The 25,890-nt window shown below is 44.4% G+C and overlaps 1 protein-coding gene across 3 annotated transcripts in view; it reads right to left on the bottom strand.

Moving 5' to 3' along the window:
• Positions 1 to 25,890, bottom strand: part of DAG1 (dystroglycan 1) — a 71,196-nt gene that overhangs the window by 20,312 nt on the left and 24,994 nt on the right. The window lies entirely within an intron of this gene.

The following is a 25,890-nucleotide window of genomic DNA, read 5'->3' as shown; positions in this document are numbered from 1 at the left end:
CATCAAGTCTCACCCTGTGCTGTCCAGTACAGAGGGACCAGCTACATGTGGCCATTGAGCACTGGAAATGTGGCTGGCCCATTAAGGGCAAAATACACACTGAATTTTTGAAAAGTTAGCATAAAAAAGGAATGTAAGATGTTTCCTTAATACTTTTAAAATACTGGGCGCCTGGGTGGCTCAGTTGGTTAAGCGACTGCCTTCGGCTCAGGTCATGATCCTGGAGTCCCGGGATTGAGTCCCACAGCGGGCTCCCTGCTCAGCAGGGAGTCTGCTTCTCCCTCTGACCCTCTTCCCTCTCGTGCTCTCTATCTCTCATTCTCTCTCTCTCAAATAAATAAAATCTTTAAATAAAAAAATTAAAAAAAACTTTTAAAATACTGATTACATATTGAAATATTATTTTGGATATAAAATATATTATTAAATAAAATGTTAAGTAAATAACTACATTAATAAATGACAAAGAAATGCGTTAAATAAAATACATTACCAAAATTAATTCCTTATTTTTATTTTTTCACGTGGCTACCAGAAAATATTAAATCACATGCGTGGCTCACATTATATTGCTGTTGGGCAGTGCTGCTCTAGACCTAACTCCCAGTTATAGCAAACACAGGAGTCATGAAGACACAATCAGACAAATCTAGAATATGGGACCTTCTACAAGATAACTGGCCTGGTTTGTCCAAATACTGACACCCCTAAACACAAGCGGGCTGTTCTAGATTTAGAAACAGCAACCAGAGGTAGTGTGTGCATCTTGACTGGATCTGGATTTACTTAAAACAAAAAATTAAAAATTAAAAAACTTCAAGAAACAAAAAACACATAACCCCAGCTCCAAAAGGAGTAATTGGGGAATTCTGTCTCTGGGCTGGAGATTGGATTTGTGAATTTTCTTAGGTGAGATGATAGTAGTGTGGTTCTATAAAAGACTGTCTTTAATTTTGAAGGATTTAGGGCTGAAGTATCAAAAATCTCTGTAATTCACTTTGAAATGTTTCAGGGGGAAAAATTTTTTTTGTATATATAGAGACCAAGCAATGTGGATAATGTAACAATTATGAAGTCTTAAAACAATGCTCTTGGGGCACCTGGGTGGTTTGGTTAAGCACCGTTAAGTGTTCAACTTTTGATTTTGGCACAGGTCATGATCTCAGGGTTGTGAGATCAAGCCCTGCATCTGGCTCCACGCTGGGCATGGAGCCTGCTTAAGATTCTTTCTCCTTCTCCCTCTGCCTCTCCCCCGCAAAACAACAACAACAAAAATGCTGTTGAAGAGACTAAAAAACCAAGTATTTGCAAAGACAAGTTCAGCAACTGCTCACTCCTCACACCCAAGCACTAATCGTAGGACCTGTTTATGAAACCCGTATTTGCAAACTCAGTGCCAGTGAACACAACTTATTTGGCCTCTCTTGCTCCCCACCCCCAAAAAGAGATTAGAATCCTGCACATTGTCCCTCATACTCCTGACTGGCTTCAGTGCAGGCAGCTCAGAACGCCTGCCCTGAGGCTGAGAGCCACACAGATGTATTGTGGGACTTGCTGGGTGTCCTCAAGGTGACCAGAGCAATTTCCCATTCTAGAAAAGAAGCAAGCCCTGCCCTGAGCCAAGCTGCTGAGGGGCTACATGGTATTTTTTTGACTGGGGTAATGCAAAATAAATAATATTGCTAAAAAAAAAACCAGGTCACTGAAGTGGGCAGTATACTGTAAAGTCAATGCAAATCCAAGCCAATTCCAACACGGTTGGGTTTTTTTTTTTTTTGCTATTGATTTTGCCATTCCTGTTCCTATGTTGTTTTTTTTTTTTTTAAAGATTTTATTTATTTATTTGAGAGAGAGAGAATGAGAGATAGAGAGCACGAGAGGGAAGAGGGTCAGAGGGAGAAGCAGACTCCCTGCTGAGCAGGAAGCCCGATGTGGGACTCGATCCCAGGACTCCAGGATCATGACCTGAGCCGAAGGCAGTCGCTTAACCAACTGAGCCACCCAGGCGCCCTCTATGTTGTTTTTGAACTAAAATTCATGAGACAGCTAAAACCCAAGTAAAATAATTTTGAAGGCTGGGAGTCCTAGCTTACCAAACAAAGACTTATCATAAAGCTACATATTTAAAGCAGCATTATAGCAGCAGAGTAGAAGTGGACTGTGGAACCAGAGGGAGAGCCCAAAATCAGCTTGCAAAGGAGCTGTTCAAAGGCACCAGGACCAGTGGCCATCTATGAAGAAAATCAAGTACAAATAGGGTCCTCCCTCACTTCTCCATCATAAATAAGATAAAACCCAGGTGAATTAGATATACAAATGTAAAAAGCAGAACTTTAAATTTTTTTTTAAGATTTTTATTTATTTGCGTGAGAGAGAGAGAGAGCACACAAGCAGGGGGAGCGGCAGGCAGAGGGAGAAGCAGGGCTCCCCGCTGAGCAGGGAGTCGGATGTGGAGCTAGATCCCAGGACCTGAGATCATGACCTGAGCCGAAGGCAGAGGCTTAGCTAAATTGAGCCACCCAGGTGCCCCCGATTTGTAAGTATTTTTCTATGAAAATAACTTTATAAACAGCAGTTATACCTAGCCCTAGTTATTTTTTAAGATTTTACTTATTTATTTGACACAAAGAGATAGAGAGCACAAGCAGGGGGAGTGGCAGAGGCAGAGGGAGAAGCAGGCCCCCTGCTGACCAAGGAGCTGATGCAGGGCTCAATCCCAGGATCCTGGGATCACGACCTGAGCTGAGGGCAGATGCTTAACTGACTGAGCCACCCAGGTGCCCCAAAATTTTAGAATATAGAAGGGGGGGCGCCTGGATGGCTCAGTCATTAAGCGTCTGCCTTCGGCTCGGTCCTGGGATCGAGCCCCGCATCGGGCTCCCTGCTCAGCAGGAAGCCTGCTTCTCCCTCTTCCACTCCCCCTGCTTGTGTTCCCTCTCTTGCTGTGTCTCTCTCTGTCAAATAAATAAATAAAATCTTAAAAAAACAAAAAAAAGAATATAGTAGGTCAGGATAAGAAAGGATTTCATTTAACAAGACATAAAAAAAATAAAGCATAAAAGAAAAAAACTGGACTTCCACATCTAAGAAGATGAGGTAGACGTATTTTCCCCTAGTTTCCCACTAAACACAACAAAAAATCCTAGACATCATATATAAACACAAGACTCTAAAAAGTCAAGAGAAGGCAGACCAGTGAGGCACCTCACTCAAGGAAAGACACAGTGGTGAGTTCCCTGGGTTTTCTTTTTCACTCAAACATCCCAGATTTGGAGCTGAAGATGCTGGCAACCCAGAAATGCCAACACGTGACACAAAAGAGAGTCCCAACAAAAGTCTGCTCTCTTTAGCCAAAGGAGCAGGAAGGGGGTAGCATAGCAAGATAGAAAACATTTAGACAATAACAGCTCTATTCTAGCCAAACACCACAGAAAAAACTATGGCCCCACTCCCACCCAAAGGCCAAAGGGAGAGCCTTAGACTTCCACCCTCCTGAGGCTGTAACAAGGCTCTCTAACATCCCCACTGGGGTGGTATCAGAGGCGGCCAAGTAGGGAGCTGGGACTTTTACCCCCACTGGCCAGGAACAATGCACCACCTGGCCCTACTCCCCTAGTCCCTCAGTGTCAGCGGAAACCAGACCTAGATTTCTAGGCCCATCCGAAGAGTAACAAGGAGAATCTCTCACTACCTGCGGTGCTGGTGTCAGAGAAGAACTAGTGTCAGAACGGTTACCACTGCTCAATGGTAAAGAGGGAAGGAGAATTCCCACCCCTACCCAGCAGTTAACAAACACTTCACGAGCCTTCAGGTGTCAAAAAAGGCTGAGTGGGGCAAACAAACAACAAAAAAAAAATCCGACTCTTAAAACAGAACAAACTGAGGGCTGCCAGAAGGGAAGTGGGTGGGAGGAGGGGTGAAACAGATAAAGGTGATTAAGAGGTACAAACATGGGGCCCCTGGGTGGCTCAGCGCTTAAGCCTCCAACTTTTGATTTCAGCTCAGGTCATGATCTCAGCGTCCGGAGACCAAGCCCCGACCTGGGGCTCCGCCCTGAGCAGGAAGCCTGCTTCTCTCCTTCTCCCTCTGCCTCATCCCCATCCCCACCCCCACCCCCGCCCCGGCTCATACTGCTCTCTCTCAAATAAATAAGTAAATCTTTTTTAAAAAGAGGTACAAACTACCAGTTATAAAACAAGTAAGTTGTGGAGATAAAAAGTACAGCATAGGGAATATAGTTAATAATATTGTAATAGTATTTGGTGACAGATGGTGACTCTCCACTTATCATGGTGAGCACAGAGGAATGTATAGAACTGCTGAATCACTATGTTGTCCCCCTGAAACTAACAGAATATTGTGTGTTAATTATACTTCAATTAAAAAAAAGGCTGAGTAAGGAACCTGGACTTCTACCTCTACTTCCCAGTAATCAGGCAGTACCTCTCTCACCCATCCCCTGCCAGAGTATTAGAAAAAGCCAGGTAAAACAGAATCAGAGTTTCAGAACAAAATACAAAATTGTTCAGGTTTCAATCAAAAATCACTCATCAGGGGTGCCTGGGTGGCTCAGTTGGTTAGGCATCCGATTCTTGGTTTTAGCTCAGGCCATGATCTCAGGGCTGTGGGACTGAGCCCCACATCAGGCTCTCTGTGCTAGGTGTGGAGCCTGCTTGGGATTCTTCTCTACCTCTCCCTCTGCTCCCCCTACCCCCCCACCCCCCACCCTTTCTTTCCCTCTCAAAAAAAAAAAAAAAAATCACTCATACCAAGAACCAGGAAGATCTCAAACTGAATTTAAAGAAGACAATCAATAAATGACAATACCGAGATGACAAGGATAGGTGGAAAGTAAAAGAACAGAAAAAGACATAACATGCACACGTTAATTAAGAGAAAGTAAGAAAGTCTCTATCAATATCAGAAAAAGTAAACTTCAGAGCAAAGACAATTACCAGAGACAGAGGGAAATTATATAATGATAAAAGGCTCAAGTTACCAAAAATAACAATCCTAAATGTACACGTACCAAACAACAAAACTATAAAATCTGTGAGGCAAAAACTGATGGAACCAAAAGGAAAAATAAATCCACAATTCTAGTTTTGGAAAGTTCAACACCACACTCTCAACAATTGAGAGCAACTAGAAAGAAAATTAGCAAGGATACAAAAGAATTCAAAAATACCATCAATCAATGTGATCTAACCAACATTTACAGAGCCCTCCACCTGACAACAGCAGAACACACATTCTTTTCAAATGTCCACGGAACATGTATCCAAATAAACCATATCTGGAGCCATAAATAAAACCCTGAAAAACTTATAAGAAATTAAATAACACCAAATGTGTTCTCTAACCACAATGGAATCAAACTAGAAATCAGTAACAGGAAGATAATTAGGAAAATCTCCAAACACTCAAAAACTATGCAACATACTTCTAAATAATCCTTGGGTCAGAGAGGAAATATCAATGGAAATAAATTATACTGAACTGAATGAAGATAAAAATAATTTGTGGGGTATGCTAAAATTTGTGGAACACAGCTAAAGCAGTGTTTAGAGATGAACTTATAGCACTGAATCCACCAGAAAAAAAGGAAAAGTCTCAAAACAATTACCTTATGCTCCCGCCAAAATAACCTTTTTTTTTTTTAAAGGATTTTATTTATTCATTTGAGACACAGAGATACAGAGAGAAGAGAAAGCAGGAGCAGGGAGAGAGGCAGAGGGAGAGGGAGAAGCAGGCTTCCCGCCAAGCAGGGAGCCCGATGTGGGGCTCGATCCCAGGACCCTGCGATCATGACCTGAGCCGAAGGCAGACGCTTAACCATCTGAGCCACCCAGGCGCCCCTCCGCCAAAATAACCTTTAAAAAAAAAGGCAGAATAAACCAAAAGCAAGCACAAGGAAAGAAAGAATAAAGAGCAGAAATCAATGAAATTAAAAACAAAAATAGAGGGGTGCCTGAGTGGCTCAGTCGTTAAGCGTCTGCCTTCGGCTCAGGTCATGATCCCCGGGTCCTAGGATCAAGCCCCACATCGGGCTCCCTGCTCCGCGGGAAGCCTGCTTCTCCCTCTCCCACTCCCCCTGCTTGTGCTCCCTCTCTCGCTGTGTCTCTCTCTGTCAAATAAAATCTTAAAAAAAAAAAAAAAAATAGAAAAATCAATGGAAAAAACCTGATTCTTTGAAAAGATTAGTAAAATTGACAAATCTCTAGTAAGACTGACAAAAAAGAGAGAAGACACAAATTACCAATATCAGGAATCAAACAGGATATCACTATAGATCAACAGATACCAAAAAAATAGTAAGTAGGAGGGGCTAGATCAGTTGGTAGATCATGTGACTCTTGATCTCAGGGTCCTGAGTCCGAGTCCCACATTGGGCAGAGAGATACTTAAAAAAAAAAAAGATAATAAAAAAGATCTGGGGCTCCTAGGTGGCTCAGCAGGTTAAGCGTCTGCCTTTGGCTTGAGTCATGATCCCAGGGTCCCGGAATCGAGCTCCGTGTCAGGTCCCTGCTCAGTGGGGAGGTCTGCTTCTCCCTCTCCCTCTGCTCCTCTCCCAGCTCATGCTCTCACTCTCTCTTGCTCTCTCTCAAATAAATAAATAAAATCTTTAAAAGAAAAAAAAAAAAGATTTGACAAATCAAAACAAAACAGACCAATTCCTTAAAAAAATACTAACTACCACAATTCACCCAATATCATACAAACAATTTCTATTAAGAAAACTATTAAGGAATTTGCATTTGTAATTTAAAAATTCCCAGAAAGGGGCGCCTCGGTGGCTCAGTGGGTTAAGCGTCTGCCTTCGGCTCAGGTCATGATCCCAGGGTGCTGGGATCAAGCCCTGTGTTAGGCTGCCTGCTCTGCAGGGAGCCTGCTTCTCCCTCTGCCTCTCTCTCTGTCTCTTATGAATAAAATCTAAAAAAAATAAAATAAAATGAAAAATAAAAGCTCCCACAAAAAGAAACCTCCAGACCCAGATGTCTCCATTACCAAATTCTACCAAATATTTAAAGAAGAGGGGCGCCTGGGTGGCTCAGTCATTAAGCGTCTGCCTTTGGCTTGGGTCATGAGCCCAGGGTCCTGGGATTGAGCCCCACATCGGGCTCCCTGCTTGGCAGGAAGCCTGCTTCTCCCTCTCCCACTCCCTCTGCTTGTGTTCCTCTCTCGCTGTGTCTCTCTCTCAAATAAATAAAATCTTTAAAAAATAAAATAAAATACAATAAAGAAGAATTCACTCTAATTCTATATAATCTTTCCCAGAAAGTAGAAGGGGGAACACGTCCCTATTCATTTTATTTTTATTTTTTTAATTTTAAGTAAACTCTTATGCCACACATGGGGCTTGAACTCATGACCTTGAGATCAAGAGTCACATGTTCTACAAACTGTGCCAGCCAAGCCAAGCGCCCCTCCCTATTCATTTCATGAAGGTAGCATTACCCTGATATCAAAATCAGACAAAGACAGTACCAAAAAAAAAAGAGGGGGGTAAGGATACAGACCAGTATCACTCATGAACAGACACAAAAATCTGTAACAAAACATTATCAGGGGTACCTGGCTTGCTCAGTCAGTAGAGCATGCAACTCTTAATCTCGGGTTTGTGAGTTCGAGCCCCACTGGGTGTAGACATTACTTAAAAATAAAATCTTTATCAAATAGAATTTAGCAAATAAAAAGAATTCTATAGGACCATGACCAAGTGGTACTTCTTCCAAGGATGCAAGGCCAGTCCAATATTTGAGAATCAATCAACGTAATCCACTATATTAACAGACTAAAGAACAAAAATCACATAATCATATCAACTGATGCAGAAAAAGTACCTGACAAAATTCAACACCCATCTGTGATAAACACTCAGAAAAGAAGGAATAGAGGGAACTTTCTTGACTTGATAAAGAGCATCTACAAAAAACATACAGCAAACATTATACTTAGTGGTAACAGCCTGAATGCTTTCTCCTTAAGATCAGAAACAAGGCAAGGAGGGATGCCTGGGTGGCTCAGTCAGTTGAGCGTCTGCCTTCGGCTCGGGTCATGATCCCAGAGTCCTGGGATCGAGTCCCACATGGGGCTCCTTGCTCAGCAGGGAGCCTGCTTCTCCTCTCTCCCTCTGCTTGTGCTGTCAAATAAATAAAATCTTTAAAAAGAAAGAAACAAGGCAAGGATGTCTGCTCCTACACTCTTACTTGACATAGTGCTAGAAGTTCTAGACAACAATAATAAGTCAAGAAAAGGAAACAAAAGATATATAGGTCAGAAAGGAAAAAAATTTTTAAAAAAAGGAAAAAATAAAACTGTTCCTACTTGCAGATAACATAATTATCCAGGCAGAAAATCCCAAGGAATCTACAAAGCAAAATCTTAAAATAAGTGAGTTCAGCAAGATCACAGAATACAAAATAAACATACCAAAATCACTTGTATTTCTACATGCTAGAAATGAACATGTAGACACCAAATTTAAAATATAGTAATACCATTTCAATTACTCAAAAAATGAATACCTGGGTGCAAACCTAACAAAACATATACAGGATTCATATGCTGGAAACTATACAATACTGGTGAAAGAAATCAAAGAAGATCTAAACAAACAAAGGGACATATTGTGTTAATGGTTGAAATGCTCAACACAGTAAAGTTGTCCATTCTTGCCAAATGTTATACAGATTTGTAATAGGCTAAATAATGGCCACCCAAAGATACTACGTCCTAAACCATGTAATCTGTAAATGTTAGTTTATAGGAAGAGTCTCCCAGATTGATTAAGAATCTTGACATAGGGAGATTACCCAGGTGGGCCTTAAATCCAACCACAATTGTCATTATATGAAAGAGGCAGAGGGAGATTATACACACCACGGAGGGAGAAGGGGATGTGGAAATTGAGGAAAAGATTTGAGTGAGATGGCCACAAGCCAAGGAATGCCACCAGTAACCAGAAAGTAGAACAGACAAGGAATAAATTCCTCCTGGGGCCCACAGGGAATACAGCCCTTGCCAACTCCTTGATTTTGGACTTCTGGCCTCCAGAGCGATGAGAGAATAAATGTATATTACTCTAAGCCACTAAGGTTGTGGTAATTTTCTACAGTAGCCCTAGGAAACTAATTTAAGGTTTAATGCAATCCCTATCAAAATTCCAGCAAGAAATTTTGTATACATAGACCAGACCATTCTAAAATTTATATGGAGGGCACCTGGGTGGCTCAGTCATTTAAGCATCTGCCTTCGTTTGGTTCAGGTCATGATCTCAGGGTCCTGGGATGGAGGCCCACATCGGGCTCCGAGCTTGGCAGGAAGTCTACTTCTCCCTCTCCCTCTGCCCTTCCTCCCTGCTCATGCTCTCTCAAATAATAAAATCTTAAAAAATAAAAAATAAAATTTATATGGAAAGGCAAAGGAACTATAATAGCCAAAAAACAATTTTGAAAAAGAAAAAGAGGAATTATTCTACCTAATATCAAAACTTAGCAAGCTACAATAATCAAGACCATATTAGTAGAGAAACAAACACATAAATTAATGGAACAGAATTGAGAATCCAGAAAGATATTTTTAAGATTTATTTATTTATTTGAGAGAGAGAGTCTTCCAAGCAGACTCTGTGCTGAATGCTGCAGGGCTCGATCCCATGACCCTGAGATCACAACTTGAGCCGAAACCAACAATTGGACATTTAACCTACTGTGCCACCCAGGCACCCCTAGAATCCAGAAATAGATTTAAACAAGAATGCCCAGGGGCGCCTGAGTGGCTGTCGTTAGGTGTCTGCCTTCGGTTCAGGTCATGGTCCCAGGAACCTGGGATCAAGTCCCACATCAGGCTCCCTGCTCGGCGGGAAGCCTACTTCTCCCTCTGCCACTCCCCCTGCTTGTGTTCCCTCTCTGTGTCTCTGTCAAATAAATAAATAAAATTTTTTTTAAGATTTTTATTTATTTATTTGAGAGACAGTGAATGAGAAATACCACAAGAGAATGGGCGCCTGGGTGGCTCAGTCGGTTAAGCGACTGCCTTCGGCTCAGGTCATGATCCTGGAGTCTCAGGATCGAGTCCCGCATCGGGCTCCCTGCTCAGCAGGGAGGCTGCTTCTCCCTCTGACCCTCTTCCCTCTCATGCTCTCTATCTCTCATTCTCTCTCTCTCAAATAAAAAAATAAAATCTTTAAAAAAAAAAAAAAAGAGAGAAATACCACAAGAGGGAAGAGGGTCAGAGGGAGAAGCAGACTCCCCGCCAAGTAGGGAGCCCGACGCGGGACTCAATCCAGGGACTCCAGGATCATGACCTGAGCCGAAGGCAGTCACCTAACCAACTGAGCCACCCAGGTGCCCCAATAAACAAAATCTTTTAAAAAAACAAAACAAAACAAGAATGCCCAACTGATTTCTGAAAGATACAAAAGCAATTCAATGGGGGAAAATAGCTTTTCAACCATAGTGCAACCTAGATGTCCTTCAATGGATGGGTAAACAAATTGTGGTATATCTATATCATGGAATACTAATGAACAATAAAAAGGAATAAACTACTGAAACACTAGACAAAGTGAATGAATTTCAAGGGAATTATGGTGAGTGTAAAATGTTAATCCTAAAAGGTTACATACTATATTTTTATACATACATTACATATATGTATTACATACATTATATTTTTATAATATTCTTGAAGTGACAAAATTATAGAAATGGATAATAGATTAGTGGTTGCCAGGGGTTAAAGAGGCAGTAGGGGCAAGAAGTAGGTATACCTCTAAAAGGGGCATGGGAAAAGGTGGGATTCAACCAGGATCTCCAAATTTATAACTGCTTTATTTCCTAAAATAGGATCTTACAAAAATACAACAGAACAGAGGTGCCTGGGTGGCTCAGTCAGTTAAGTGTCTGACTCAGTTTTAGCTCTAGTCATGATCTCAAGGTCATGGGATCAGGCCCTGTGTCAGGCTCCCCACTCAGCGCCATGTGCTCTAAAAAAATAAATTAATTAAAAAAATACAATAGAACATCAAGGTATGACAAAGCTGGGTGGCAGATACTCAAGTTATGTGTAATGTTAGTCTATGTTCTCTGCTGAAGACTTGAAACATGTGAAGGTGAAAGGCTTGGCTGAGGACTGTTATCTCAAACTAGTAAAAATTCTTAAAACAGTCACTACGTCTTGCTCTGTCTTCTTCACAACCTTCTCAGGACTGGAAAGCCCTGTCCTCATTCATGTGTCTGGCATATTCTGAATAGCGTCCAGATCCCAGCCCCTGGGGCTACTGCCCTGCCCCAACCCTACCCCATCCATCAACTCCATCTCTGTCCACCTCCACCTCCTGGGGCCCATGTCACTCAAGTTTACACACTCCTAGTTTCTAGGACAGCACTTGCTCCCTAAAGGCTCAGAACATGAAGCTACTCTACAAAGGTATGAAAAGGGATTTGAAATTTACCTACCTTAGAAAGCCAATGAAGATATTTTATGATTTGGCACGCTCTCATCCTTTCATCAGTGCTGGACAGTACTAGGTATAACACTGTCCTTCCTGTTTCCACTATCTTGTTCCACCCTAAGGCCATAAGTAACCAGGCAGTTCTCATGGGATTTCAGACCCATTCCCCAAAAGGGACTTCTCCTTCCAGCCATTTGGCTGTGTCCCTTTTGCCCAGCAGACTTGCCAGCAGTGTTAAATGCCACACTTCCTCAAGTGGACACTAAATGACCAGGGACTTAGAAGCTGGGGTCCTGTGGGCATCAGCTCCAAGAACCACTTAACTCCCTATGACTGCTGCAGGGTCCTCCACCAGGAAAGGCAAAGAATGTGGAAACACTCTGACTCCTCAACATGCAGGTTCACCGTACTCCGGATAGAGGTCTTCTCAGATCCCTATTAAGTGCCCTAAGTTAAAGGTTTTTCTTTGAATTCTTTTGTGTGTGTTTTTGTATCTCCCAGTTTCCTGTCTGTGCCTGTGTACCCCTTTTATAGCTTATTTTATCACTTAATTAATTTTAGAATTGTCTGGGTCTTCTGTTTTATACTATTTTTAAAAAAATATTTTATTTATTTATTTGACAGAGTGGGGAACACAAGCAAGGGGAGTGGGAGAGGGAGAAGCAGGTTCACTGAGCAGGAAGCCCAACACGGGGCTCAATCCCAGGACTCCAGGATCATGACCTGTGCCAAAGGCTTAAGGACTGAGCCACCCAGGCACCCATTTTATACTATTTTAAATTGTAACTTTAGAGTTCACTGTTGCATAGTACTTCTCTTAATGGTCTTTCCTTTCTTATACACTGTAACTTTTTTTTAAAAAGATTTTATTTATTTTATTTGCGAGAGAGAATGAGAAAGAGAGAGCACATGAGAGGGGGGAGGGTCAGAGGGAGAAGCAGACTCCCTGCCGAGCAGGGAGCCCGATGCAGGACTCGATCCCGGGACTCCAGGATCATGACCTGAGCCAGAGGCAGTCGCCCAACCAACCGAGCCACCCAGGCGCCCTCTTTTTTTTTTTTTAAGATTCTATTTATTTATTTGACAGAGAGAGAGACAGCAAAGCAGGAACACAAGCAGGGGGAGTGGGAGAGGGAGAAGCAGACTTCCTGCTGAGCATTGGGACTCGATCCCAGGACCCTGGGATCATGACCTGAGCCGAAGGCAGACGCTTAACAACTGAGCCACCCAGGCGCCCTACATTGTAACTCTTATTTAGTAAAGTGCTCAGTTCAACCAACACCCCGCAACACTGGAAGCTGTGGAGGCTGTGGAGTGGCAGGGACACACGTGTTGCAATCACTAATGTATACCAAGCACACACAAAGTTCCAGACACACACCTAATAGAATGAATGGGGAGGATACAGGACTTGGTTTTTGTTTTTGTTTTTTTAGCTTCTTCCTGTGTCTTTACTCTTTACTTATTTTTCTACTTCTTAGATCCAGTTAATCTTTTACTTTTCTAATTTGATTCTCCACTTAAAAATTCTCAGCTTAGGGGCACCTGGGTTGGCTCAGTTGGTTGGGCATCTGCCTTTGGCTCGGGTCATGATCTCAGGGTCCTGGGATCCAGCCCCATGTGGGGCTCCCGGCTTAGAGGGGAGTCTGTTTCTCCCTCTCCCTCTGCAGCTCCCCCTGCTTGTACTCTCTCACTCTGTCAAATAAATGAATAAAAATCTTTTAAAAAATTCTCAGCTTATTTGAAAACAGCAACACTATGAGACACACCCTGTCCTACCAAGAACATAAGCTCAGTTGGCTGTCTGTGGACACATGACGACATGGGGTATCTGTTTCATGGGTATGACTAAGTGCCTCTGCATTTAGCAAGCAGGCGACGTCCAGGGCACAACTCCAACTGCTATATGTTGGTGTTCCATGCCCTGGGGAGAAGAGAGCTTTTGGAAACTTGGCAAAGAGCAGCCTGTGTCTTTCTGATGCTGGCTTCCTATAAGCAAGGGTCACATCTCCCCATGCTAGGAACTTGGCAGGCTGCATTCAAACACCCAAACTAGGACATCCCATTGGAAGATTTCTCCATAGTCTCTTACTCACACACTTAGTTATTCAGAGATGGAGGCACTCCAGAGATCCTCCTCCTCATCTTTTCAGGGAACAAGGCCCCGAGAGAGGTAACATTCAACCATGGTCACACAGAGCCTGTGGCCAGAATACAGAGAAGTTGCTCAGGAACCAGAGAAAGACTCAGGCAAAATCACCCAGTCTTCCTGACACAGCCATTCATTTTAATACTGTGTACGTGCCCTCATGTTACATCCCTCTAGAACACCAGGAAGTGCTCAGGGCAGCCCAAGAATATGTTATGTCTCAGCTGAACTCACCACTCTCTGGCTAACAGAAGCTGCCAAAGATCTACTGAAAAATGGGGAGTGGGAATCGGTAACTCATTCCCTCTGTACCAGTACGCAGTGCAGTGCCTGCCACTAAGTCTGAGCTCAATGCTGCCCTCGATCCCAGTGAAATACAACTCTGTGGAGAGGGACCTTCCCAGAGCCTTGATGAAGCCCCTGGCTCTCTAAACACATGTTCAACAGCCATGACAAAAAGTGTGAAAAATGAAAATAGCTGCAGGCAGCAGCAGTTCCATCCCTCAGTTCTAGACATTCCAACCCAGGGGGCAGAGAAACCTTAAAAGTGGTATAGCCTGCAAAGCCTGGCCACAGCCCTCTGGGACACTGCTATCCCAGAGCTGCCACTCAAGCTGCCCTCTCCTTCCTCTCTTGGTAAAAGCCTGCACTCCTGCCCCAAGAGCCAGCAGCACCAGGGAAGAGGACCCCACAGTACCCTAGGTACCCATCCCACCTCTCCCTGGGCCAGGTGAACATTCAGCATCTTAACAGCACTACTGAGGCAGCACTTCCACAGTGCTGACTGTGGGGAAGAGGAAGACTATCTGAGCAGGGGCACCCCCCACCAAGCTCCTGGGGTATGGGCCCCCAACAAAGAAAGGACAGTCTGGGGGCAGGGGAAGCCCAGGGGGCCCCAGACCCCAAGAGTCATTTCAGATAAGTGTCCTCACTTACAGGAACCAGATCTAGTCGGGGTTGGAGCCGGCAATCCCCTGCATCTCCCAATGGCCCTGCCAATGCTTTCTTTCTCCCACTGTGACCTGGGGGACTCTCCAGTGATAGGCAAAAAAAAAAAAAAGTCAAGTTTTCAGCAATACCCAAAAGGTGGTGTCCTTTGTAAACCAAATACTTAACATCTACCCTAGAGACAAGTGTATTTTAAGTTTACCAAGTCAGTCAGCAGGGGACACAACTAGGGAATCAAAAGCATTATACAGTGACAGGCAAGGACCCCAAACTTCAGGGACGGGGGGCGAGCTCAGCAGGAAAGAAAGAATCCTTCCGGCCCTTCCTGTCACCAATACTAATCCCCAGCTCTATGTGACTGAAGTACGTGCCTTGTTTGGCAGGGGGTATATATATATGCATGCCTGTATCTCGGGTCCCTGGGAACTAGAAGATTCCATTGGAAGCCCAGCTCCAGGAAAGCAGCAGCTCTCTTCTGCTCAGCCTGCCTCCCCAGAGCCCCATGCACACAGGAAGTGCAGTCAATAAATGCTTTCCACTCAGTAAATGCAAGGAACAAATGCATATGTGGCACCAACTCAATTCACAGTAAACTTAATGTTTCCTCATATGCAGAAAAGCCCACAGGGAATGAAACCAAGATATTTTAACTAAAATTCTGAAAGAACAGCTCCCTACTAGTTTTTTGCTTTCTAAGAATGAAGGAAAAGTTGTTAAGATTAAATCCATTACTAACTACACAAAATGAGGCTAAGGCAGAGGCAGCCCACCACACCACTCCCAGGAACTGCTAACTCTCCAAGAGCTAGGTTACCTAAAAACTGTGCTTAAACTCTCAAACTGCTTCTATTCGCCGTAGTAATGAAAACATTTAAGGAAAATAGGACTTTCTTTTTAAACCAAACAAATAACAAAATCCCATGTCTGTTTCAAATGGTTTTGAAAAAGTCAAAAGCAAAACCAACTGAAACAACTGCTTTAGGTTCCATCTAGCAAAAATGCTTTTGTCCAGGGGCAGCGGGTGGTTCAATTGGTTGGGCGTCTTGCTTTCAGCTCAGGTCATGATCTCAGGGTCTGTGAGGTTGAGCTACGCCATTCAGCTCCTCGCTGGGTGTGGAGTCCGCTTAAGAGTCTCTCTTTGCCTCTCCCTCTGCCCCTCCCACCCCCCTACTATGCTCGGGTGCATGCTCTCTCTCTCTCTCAAATAAACTAAACTAAACGAAAATAAAATAAAATAAATAAAAGCTTTTGTCCACTCAGAAGTTAAAATTAAATGTCAAATGCCAGTCTAACATTAATATAAAAATTCTGGAGGGTTAACCAGTTTAAAATGCTCAAACTGATGGCCAACAGGATGTACTCCACACAATGGAAAACAATAGTGTGAAGTCACTATTTATTTGGGCTCCAAATACCAAAAAGACAGGCAGCTTTCTCTGCTTTGAGTTAAAAATGGGCCTTTTTCACTCTTTAGCATCAGGTGAGAAAGGTGTTGAACCAAGTCACTGGTGAAGATTCAAGGTGTTACCTCAAAAGAGCTCACAGCTGCAGAGGCAGATGAGGACTCCCTGACATGAGGCAAGCTCCCTCCTGGCCTGTGCGCTGTAGGACTATCACCAGAGGTATGGAGGCAGCCCCACAGACACACCATCAGGGAGCTGGAGAAACCACCAAAGGAGTCTAGGGTTACATACATAGAAAGACACTTAAAGTAAAAACATGTGGAAGAAAAAAATTACCTCTGAGAAGCAAGCACTACACAATCATCTATTAGAAAAGCTGCTTCGAATTTGGAAAACTCTTGCAAATTCTCACTTATCACAGATACCAAAAGCAGAGGTGCAGGAAGGGCAATGGTTTCTGCTGATGGTGGTTTGGTTTTTTTCAACAAAGGCAGGAAGGAAGCAAAGGTTTAATACCTGGGTACAAACTCACTCAGGTGCAAACATGTCCTAGAGGAAGAGAAGGAAAAGGCTCAAAAACCCAGGGCTGCAGGCCATTCTCCACTGGACCGTGGTTTTTCATCTGGGTGGTTTTTCATCTGGGTCAATTTTTCACATCTTCTGTGACAAAACTGAGAAACAGTTCATTCTACACTCCACTGACCTCAGTATGCCACTTGCTGTTAAACATTACTCACTACTCAACTGCACACTTAAAAATGATTAACATGGTAAATTCTGTTAGGTTTTTGCCACAATTAAAAAAAAAAAACAACTTTAGGGGCGCCTGGGTGGCTCAGATGGTTAAGCATCTGCCTTCGGCTCAGGTCATGATCCCGGAGTCCTGGGATGGAGCCCCACATCGGGCTCCTGGCTCAGCGAGGAGCCTGCTTCTCCCTCTCCCTCTGCCTCTCTCCCTGCTCATGCACGCGCTCTCTCTCTATCTCAAATGAATAAATAAAATCTAAAAAAAAAAAAAAAAAAAAAAACACTTTAGTGGGTAACATGGTAAATTCGGTTACGTATTTTTACCACAATTATAAATAAATATTTTTTAAAAAACACATTAGTCGGGCGCCTGGGTGGCTCAGTCGGTTAAGTGGCTGCCCTCGGCTCAGGTCATGATCCCAGGGTCCTGGGATCGAACCCCGCCATCAGGCTCCCTGCTCAGCACACACACACATTACTCAGAGTCACACCAATTAGACTTCAGAAAAAACATTTATGAGGCTTAGGTCCAGTCTTAATTATCGATGCCCAGGTTGGGCACTGAGAACAGAAAAGTGTAAACTGCGGGGCACCTGGGTGGCTCAGTCATTAAACATCTGCCTTCAGCTCAGGTCATGATCCCAGGGTCCTGGGATCGAGTCCCGCATCGGGCTCCCTGCTCAGCAGGGAGTCTATTTCTCCCTCTCTCGCTGACCTTCTGTGTCAAATAAATAAACAAATATATATGTATAAAAAAAAGGGGGGGTAGGGCGCCTGGGTGGCTCAGTCGTTAAGCGTCTGCCTTCAGCTCAGGTCGTGATCCCAGGGTCCTGGGATCGAGTCCCGCATCAGGCTCCCTGCTCAGCGGGAAGCCTGCTTCTCCCTCTCCCACTCCCCCTGCTTATGTTCCTGCTCTCGCTGTGTATCTCTGTCAAATAAATAAATAAAATCTTAAAAAAAGGGGGGGGATAAACTGAGCCCAAAGACAAGGACCATCTGGCTGTAGCTGCTGGAGTAAGGTGGGTTGGAGATGGAGAATAAGTGTGAGAGGTCGGCGGCCAGACTCAGCAGAATCCAAATGAGAATGAATTACCACATCCGGGTACCCGTGTGGCATCCAAGACCCCAACTAAAGCAAATTACAATTATCTCTAGACAGCCCAACAATAATTACACTTCAGTGCATATTTACCAACTACCTACCCTGTGCTAGGTGTGAAGCTTCATCTGCTATGCATGCAGCGTTCCCAAATTTCATAAAAAATATTCAATTAAGATTTACACACATTACTAAGTCATAAAGCACAAGAGATAATAAAACTGCTTATATATTATAAATCAGCAAATTTCCAAACACCAAGTAGGTGCTTACTGGAAACTAAAAAGTTTCCTTCTGACTCCCCAGACTTCCCCTGGCTATCCAAACCCCTCTCCATCTCAGCACAAAGGTAGAGCAAGACTACGTTTTGAGGGCAGGATGGTCAATGTCTTCTGCATCAAGGCTGGATGCCAAGGGCTGCCCAGAGAGGAAAGGAGGCAGAAGAGGTCCACTGCTCGGGTCTCAGCAACATGCCGTCTGCTTCCCTCTCCCCCAGTAGATGCTTGGCAGACGTCAAAGTATAGGGAACCAGTTTCCACTAAATCCCTCAAATGATTCACTACGCACAAAAGCAGTCTTCATCTGAAAGTTAAAAGCTGAGTTTCCTGATATTTTTTCCATTATACTACAAAAGATTACAAATAAGTGCTATCACTCAAAACTAATATGCTAATGACTTGGATGAATTAAGTTGAGAAGTGTGCTGACTGCTGGCCTTCCTGACCTAATTGGCTCATCAGACTCCAAAACAGAGGAGAGGAAACACCGAAGTGGCCCCAGCACCCCCAGCTCACTAGTCAGGTCCCCCCTTACCCCAGCCCTTGGCCGTGCCAGCAGCCTCACAACACAGAGGCTGGAGGCGGGTGCCCTCGCCCTGATGAAGTGGGGGTTCTTGCACCTTCACTGGAAGGCTGCCACTGCACCCAGTGTTCATCTAGGCACATACTTCAACCTTCAGTATTTAAAGTTGTGACCTGCTTTGGCTACGCTCTTGTTTTGGGCCACATTCTTAAGGCTCGACCCTCAAGAATATTTCAACCATACCAGAAACTGCCAGACCAACAAACCTTGTTTATAAAAGGACAAGACACAACTAGCACCCACTCCGTTTGCTCAGGCTTTCTTGCTAGCTGAATTCCTTCCCTCCCACATATGGCTCTAATTGGCCCTGCTACCCACCTCAGCCTTGCAACAACTAGAAAATCTAAATCATTACAAACTTCTCTGGTAGGTTTTAGAGGTGTGCTTCTGAAGGCTGTAGAAAAACAGCCAAAAGATGGCCTTGCAGACTTTTGGAACTCCTGCTCTGCAAAGCCACAGCTACACTACCATCAGGAAGTGAGGAGTAGGCAAGGCCAATGCTGAGCAGGACAGAGACTCCTGACGCACTGACTTCACAATCAAGCTTGCCACAGTGAACTGGTGAGGGCAAAACTCCTGGGCCAGGTCCTGTCAGCACCTGCATTGCTAGCCTTTCCCAGCAGAGGATGCTGGGCTGCTCCTCAAGGAGACTGAGAGAATCTAAATCTCGTTTCTCCTCAGATTTAGAGAAATGTGTCCAGCTCAGGCACCTCCACACCAGGTATGATGGATCTTCCATCTTATCAAGAGTGCAGGTCTGGGGCACCTCAGTCAGTTAAGTGGCCAACTCATTTCCGCTTGGGTCATGAGTTGGAGCCTCCCATTAGGTGTAGAGATCACATTTTACACACACACACACACACACACACACACACACACACACACTTACAAAGTGACCACATAGGCACCCTGCCCTTCCCAGTCTCCATGTAGTTATCTGCACTGGGAGTTGACTACTTAAAGGACCTCTTCTGTAAGCAGAAAATTTATCTTTGTCCTCTCGTTGTATACCAGTCCAGTAAATCTTAAAAGTTCTGTGGTCTTCTTTTCTTTTCTTTTTTTTTTTTTTAAGCTCTGTGGTCTTAGGAGTAGACCTAATTAAGAGTCCAGAACCTCCTCTTTGCATTTCTTTCATGCATGGATCAAGAGGACACTATCAGGGATTTCTTTTTTTTGTTGTTGTTATGTTATCTATCAGGGATTTCATTGCAACACACACCTCCTAACAGGTTAGCCCCTCTCTGAGCCACAGGGACAGCTGCTGCCCTACCTGCTCAGAACTTGCTTGATAAGTAAGAGGAAAGACAGGAAGGTAGAGAGGTCACAGGCGAGAGAGAGCATATGAGAGCCCTGATTCTATCTCCTGAGACTAAGCCGCCCTGCAGAGCTTGACTGATTAAACAGGATTTGGCCTCTGTCCCAACACTTGTCCCTCCACCTTAGTTATCTCTTGATAAGATTTCTATATGGGAAAGTGGGAAATGCAGAGATGAAACAGTCAAAGCCGCAACCAACAGGGAATGGGGGAGAGCGTCCTCCACACCCCTGCCAAACTGTTCATCCTGAGGCAGTTAAGACATGTTGCTTTGAGACATTTCTTACCTGGTTGAGAAAATGACCACAAAAACCACAGCCCTCACTGTCTCTCTGTCAGTCCCTCTGCAGGAACCCTTCAGGATCTCACGGAGTGTTACAACCCAAGTTAAGTGTCCCACCCAGCAACCTGCCCTCAGAACTGGAGAGGGAGCAAACAGGAAGCCAAAGGTTCCTTCCTTAGAGATGATTTTCATCCCAAGGGAGGGAGTAGCCCTCCAGTCCTCTGCTGGCCTTAGATCATTAACCATGTTCAACCAATGCTTAAAGGAAAATCCAGATTTCCTTAGGATAAAGAAGTAAAAATATAGCAAATTTGTTCACCAGTTACCAGTTTATTTATGTAGAGAGCTAGAGTTCTTTCTTTTTTTAAATAATCAAGCTCTCATAATCCACAGACACCTCAAAAAGTCACTCAAGCTCTCTGCATGCACAAAGGCTAAGAAGCAGGAAGTCACCGGCATGCTCTTGACACCAGAGTTTCCACCTCTCAAACCCCAAGGGTTAGCGAAGCTGCAAATCAGAGCAGCGGCTTATGGGAGGGTAACCCTATAAAGTAAGCAACTATAGGTAATTCACAGAGGGCTAATTTAAAGTCTGCAAATCCATTTTTCAGATTACTTGTAATGCATCCAGGGATCTCAGTTATCTTTTGCTTTTACAGACTAACTACTTAGTATTGAATTTGTCACTGACCGTGGAGCTAAGGAAGTGACAAGGCTCACCTCCACGACTCACTACGCACCTCACACAGGACCAGTGTGCACCTGTCTGGTACTGGCTATTTCCCCGTGGCTCATGCCCTGCTGGATGACTCCACAACACTGAGTGCAGTGCCTGGCTACCAAGGCCTGCCAATGGTTAGTGCACAGCACTTATGGGCCTCGACACAGTGGGCTTTAAAGAAATCATTTCCAAAACATTCTGAAGGAGAGTGAACATGTTCTAACTTCATCTACCCCTCGACAGGAAAGAAGCAGTCCTGCCCAAGAGAACCTCAGGTGTGACTGTCCTCTGGGCATGAGGCAGGCAAGAGGTCAGTGACTATCAGAGGTTCCAGCACTCCAGAGAACAGAGCAACAGAGGGTGCAATGGGGCAACAGCGGTTTTTTTGGCCAAAAGAATTTTTTAAAAATTTATTTTATAAAAAAAAAAAAAAATTTTTATTTTATAAATCTAAGTTCAGGGGCACCTGGGTGACTCAGTCGGTTAAGCGTCTGCCTTCGGCTCAGGTCATGGTTTCAGGGTCCTGGGATCGAGCACTGCATTGGGCTCCTTGCTCAGCAGGGAGTCTGCTTCTCCCTCTCTCTGCCATTTCCCCTGCTTGTGCTCTCTCTCAAATAAATAAATAAAACCTTTATAAATAAATAAGTAAGGGCCCCTGGGTGGCTCAGTTGGTTAAGCGACTGCCTTTGGCTCAGGTCATGATCCCTAGGTCCTGGGATCGAGCCCCGCATTGGGCTCCCTGCTCCACGGGAAGCCTGCTTGTCCCTCTCCCACTCCCCCTGCTTGTGTTCCCTCTCTCGCTGTGTCTCTCTCCGTCAAATAAATAAATAAAATCTTTAAAAAATAAAAAAATAAATAATAAAAATAAATCTAAGTTCGTTCTCAGAAGACTTTTTTTTTATGTATTCTTGTTTTTCAATTTTATTATGTTAATCACCATACATTACATCATTAGTTTTTGATGTAGTGTTCCATGATTCATTGTTTGCTTATAACACCCAGTGCTCCATTCAGTATATGCCCTCTTTAATACCCATCACCGGGCTAACCCATCCCCCCACCCCCCTCCCCTCTAGAACCCTCAGTTTCTCAGAGTCCACAGTCTCTCATGGTTCGTCTCCCCCTCCGATTCCCCCCCTTCATTTTTCCCCTCCTACTATCTTTTTTTTTTTAACATATAATGTATTATTAGTTTCAGAGGTACAGGTACTGTGATTCAACAGTCCTACACAATTCACAGCGCTCACCATAGCACACACCCTCCCCAATGTCCATCACCCAAATACAGAATAAAGTAACACCAACTACAACAATAATCAATAGCATGGACAGATATAATTTGGACAACTGGCAAATTAAATAATGATACTTGGTATCTGTTTTGCTCTTTAGATGAAAGACACTGGGTAAGTATTACAGAAACACGTACTGTTTGCTTTTGCAAGAATTACTTTTCTTTCTCCATAAGCACTTTGCTCTAATAAGAACATACATGATAGGAATATGTTCTTGATAACTTTTATTCAACAAATTTGGACCAGCTACTCAGTATCAGATACTGTCCTACCTTCCCCTTCCTGCTCTTTAATTCCAGCCCCATTCCATTTGTGTTTCAATCTCTCCACGAAGAATGATATAAAATAAAAATGCTTACTTCTTACTTAGGAGATTAAAGTCTCAAAAAAAATTATATGAGCTTCTCTTGTTTCCCAATAAAAACTTGCCCCACTAGACTGAGTGTCCACTGACGGCCAGAACAGGGCCTAATTCACCTGAGTCCTGAGCTCAGACTGGTTCAGTGGGAGACAAACAGCAAGGCCTGGACAGAGTGGAGAATGTTCAGCACCAACCAGGGAAAGCCAAGGCCTCAGAGTATGGCCTCTATTTCCTAGACCAGTCTGTCCATCCAAGAACACTGAGAAGAAAGGGACAGGAGGACCCAGGCAGACACCTGCTTTCACTTGGTCTTTTGTGGGAGATGGGCCCACTGTCACCACCCAATGACGTGAGTCAAGACCCAGCCTTCCAGTCAAGCTCAAAAATAGGTCAAAGACCCGAGAAAGTGAGCACTGGATCCTTACCCCCTTCCCACCTCCTGGGTGCCTCCTGCCTCGCCTGTCATCTCTCCACTCCCCGCCGCACCCCCCCCCAGGCTTGGCCAAGGCCTTGTCCATGACTCTTGGCTCACGCCTGACCTCTGGTCACTCGGCTCTGGGCTCCTCTCCTCCACAAGCTGGGACACTGCATCACTGCCCAGCACTGACATGTCTACTGAACCTTCAGGTTCTCTACTTATCTTCAGGACTGGGCTCCAAGTCCTTCTCTCCCAAGGACTGCCCTTCTTCCATCACTCCAAGAGGGCTTTTCCCCTATCCAAGCATGTCCAATCCCTGCCACTCATTTATCGATGAGTACACTCCATAGCACATCCTCCTGAACACAGAGCCACAGATGTTCCTACAGCACAATTACACTCCACTTAACCTGGACCACTCACTCCCACAGCACGCAACCCAACCCTTCAATGGAGCAGGTGTTCAACAAACACAAATCAGTTTTACTTCAAACGTGGCACTCTACCAAAGTTAATGCCTTCCCTTTGCTCTCCCACTTCACAAACAGCTGGACATCTCCAGGGTCAAGCATGAGACTTCTCAGGAAGAAGGGAACAGAAGGCACCCCTTTTTGATGCACTGGCCACCCAAGGCCAACTTAAGCTTGCTTCCTCAGTGACCTTATTCCCCTGGTTGACCCTGCACTCAGCTGCCATAATGAGGAGTATCGTGTTCTGGATGCAACACCTTAAGACTGGCATGTGACCCTGCATCCTCACAGCAACCCTATGGAACACCTAACGTCTCCCTTATAACATGAAAAAAAGGAAGACCCACAGCCAGTAAGAGGCAGAGCCAGCACCCGGAGCCCAGTTCACCAGATTAACTTGCCCAAGCCACAACTGCCATCACACGGCTCTTGCATTCCAGCAGCTCATGACAGCTGCCTGTGGATCAGGTCCACCCTCACTGTCTGGCACCAAAAGAAGTACTCATAAGCGTTCAAGTGGAGTTTTTTTCTAGCTGCCTCTCACCCTCCAGCTCCCAGTCCCCAAATGCTGCTTCATCTGGAAACCTGCTAAACTCAGCCCTCCCTTATCTAATGAGCCTCCAACACACCTTTCCTTCTTTGTTGAATTCTCAGCTGATTTGCCCACATAGTCTAATGACGGCACAGGGAGGCCACGGGTCAGACCCATGTCTTCCCATGACACTGGCACCCACCTGGGGGAGAGCTATGTCAAAGATCACCTGAAACACAGGGTTCATGTGCTCCACTGCCTCAAGGGACACTGCACCATTAGTTCAAAGCTCTGACAACAGTCATGGGCACTGCCTGGGGAGCTGGACTTCAGGGTCCCTGGTATCGACATCCAGGGATATCCTTCCTCTTTAGAGATCAGTTCAGTGGTTCTGATCATTTCCCTACCAATTAAGTAGCAATACATTCTTTCTGAGCAGGCAGGACCTTCTTTTATTTTGTTGCTAAAGTCCAGCTTACTCTGCTGGTACCGTGTTCACTTCTTCCACTTACAACAAAAATAAAAAACTGGACACTCATGAAACTCCTTTATTCAACTGTAACATGATTAAGTAACTGAATACAAAATTAGTTTTAGAAGACTTTCAAGCAATAAAAAGATGACCATGCATCTATATCTTGGTTTCTAAATGCCATTTCAACTGAAAGGCACCAAGGCTCCTTGTGGAAAGGGCAGATATCAGGCTGGGGCAAGGAGGCTGGAATACCTAGTTGCAATCAGAGTTTCAGGGAGTGCTCAAACAATGATGGGCACATGTCAAAAGAACACAGAAGGGCCTCCTGCTCCCAAACCTGGGACAATTTGGGCATCAAAATAATGACAAGAATCACATTAAGTTAGCAATATGAACTTATAAACCAATAACCAAATGAACAAATAAATGGGGGAGGCAAGAAAGCTCTTCTTAGAATAAAATGACACCAATACAGAAGGAATGATCTTAGAACTATCAATAGATGCTGAAAGTAGAAGGTCAAAGTTTAATGAAAAACAGGATATCTACAGTCTCAAAGTGTCCCACCATAAACTACTTACTAATGGCAAAGGGAAAGGCAGCAACTTTACAGTAGAGAAAACTGCCAGGTACCTCCTTAACCAGTGCTGATCATCAAAACAAGCTGCATCTCAGGGCACCTGGGTGACTCAGTCAGCTGAGCATGACTCTTGGTTTTGGCTTGGGTCATGATCTCAGGGTCGGGGGATCAAGCCCCATGCCCTGCACTGCATTCTCAGTGCAGAGTCTGCTTGGGATTCACACTCCCTCTCCCTCTGCCCCTGCCCACGCTCACTCTCTCTCAAATAAATAAAATCTTTAAAAAAAAAAGAGGGGCACCTGGGTGGCTCAAGTCAGTTAAGCAACTGACTCTTGATTTTGGCTCAGGTCATGATCTCAGGGTCATTAAATCAAGCCCCGAATCAGACTCCGCACTCAGTGCAGAGTCTGCTTGTCCCTCTACCTCCCTCTCTGCACCCACCACCCTCTTTCTCAAATAAATCCTTAAAAAAAAAGGAATGTGGGGCATGGTCCACCTCCCCTCTTAGGACCTCAATTCTTCCCTGGCAGAGCAGGGATATTCATCAACAGTTGTAAGGCAAAGTCAGCACATGAGCTCTGTAAACTGTGACAGCCTATGTAACCCTAACCCCACCACTTACTTCACACCCCAGCACTCTGCCCACTAGCATTCCAGGGTCCGGGCACCAAACTCCCAGACTGCATGATTCAAAATACACATCCCACTAGGCCCCTGAGCCCTCCAAGTTTATAAGGGGAAATGGGGGTATTTTAAAAGCATTTTCTTCCAGAAA

This window comes from Zalophus californianus, chromosome 1 (genome assembly GCF_009762305.2).
Source record: "Zalophus californianus isolate mZalCal1 chromosome 1, mZalCal1.pri.v2, whole genome shotgun sequence".
NCBI lineage: Eukaryota > Metazoa > Chordata > Mammalia > Carnivora > Otariidae > Zalophus > Zalophus californianus.
The sequence above is the reverse complement of the archived record's forward strand: the minus strand, read 5'-3'. Positions and strand labels throughout refer to the sequence as shown.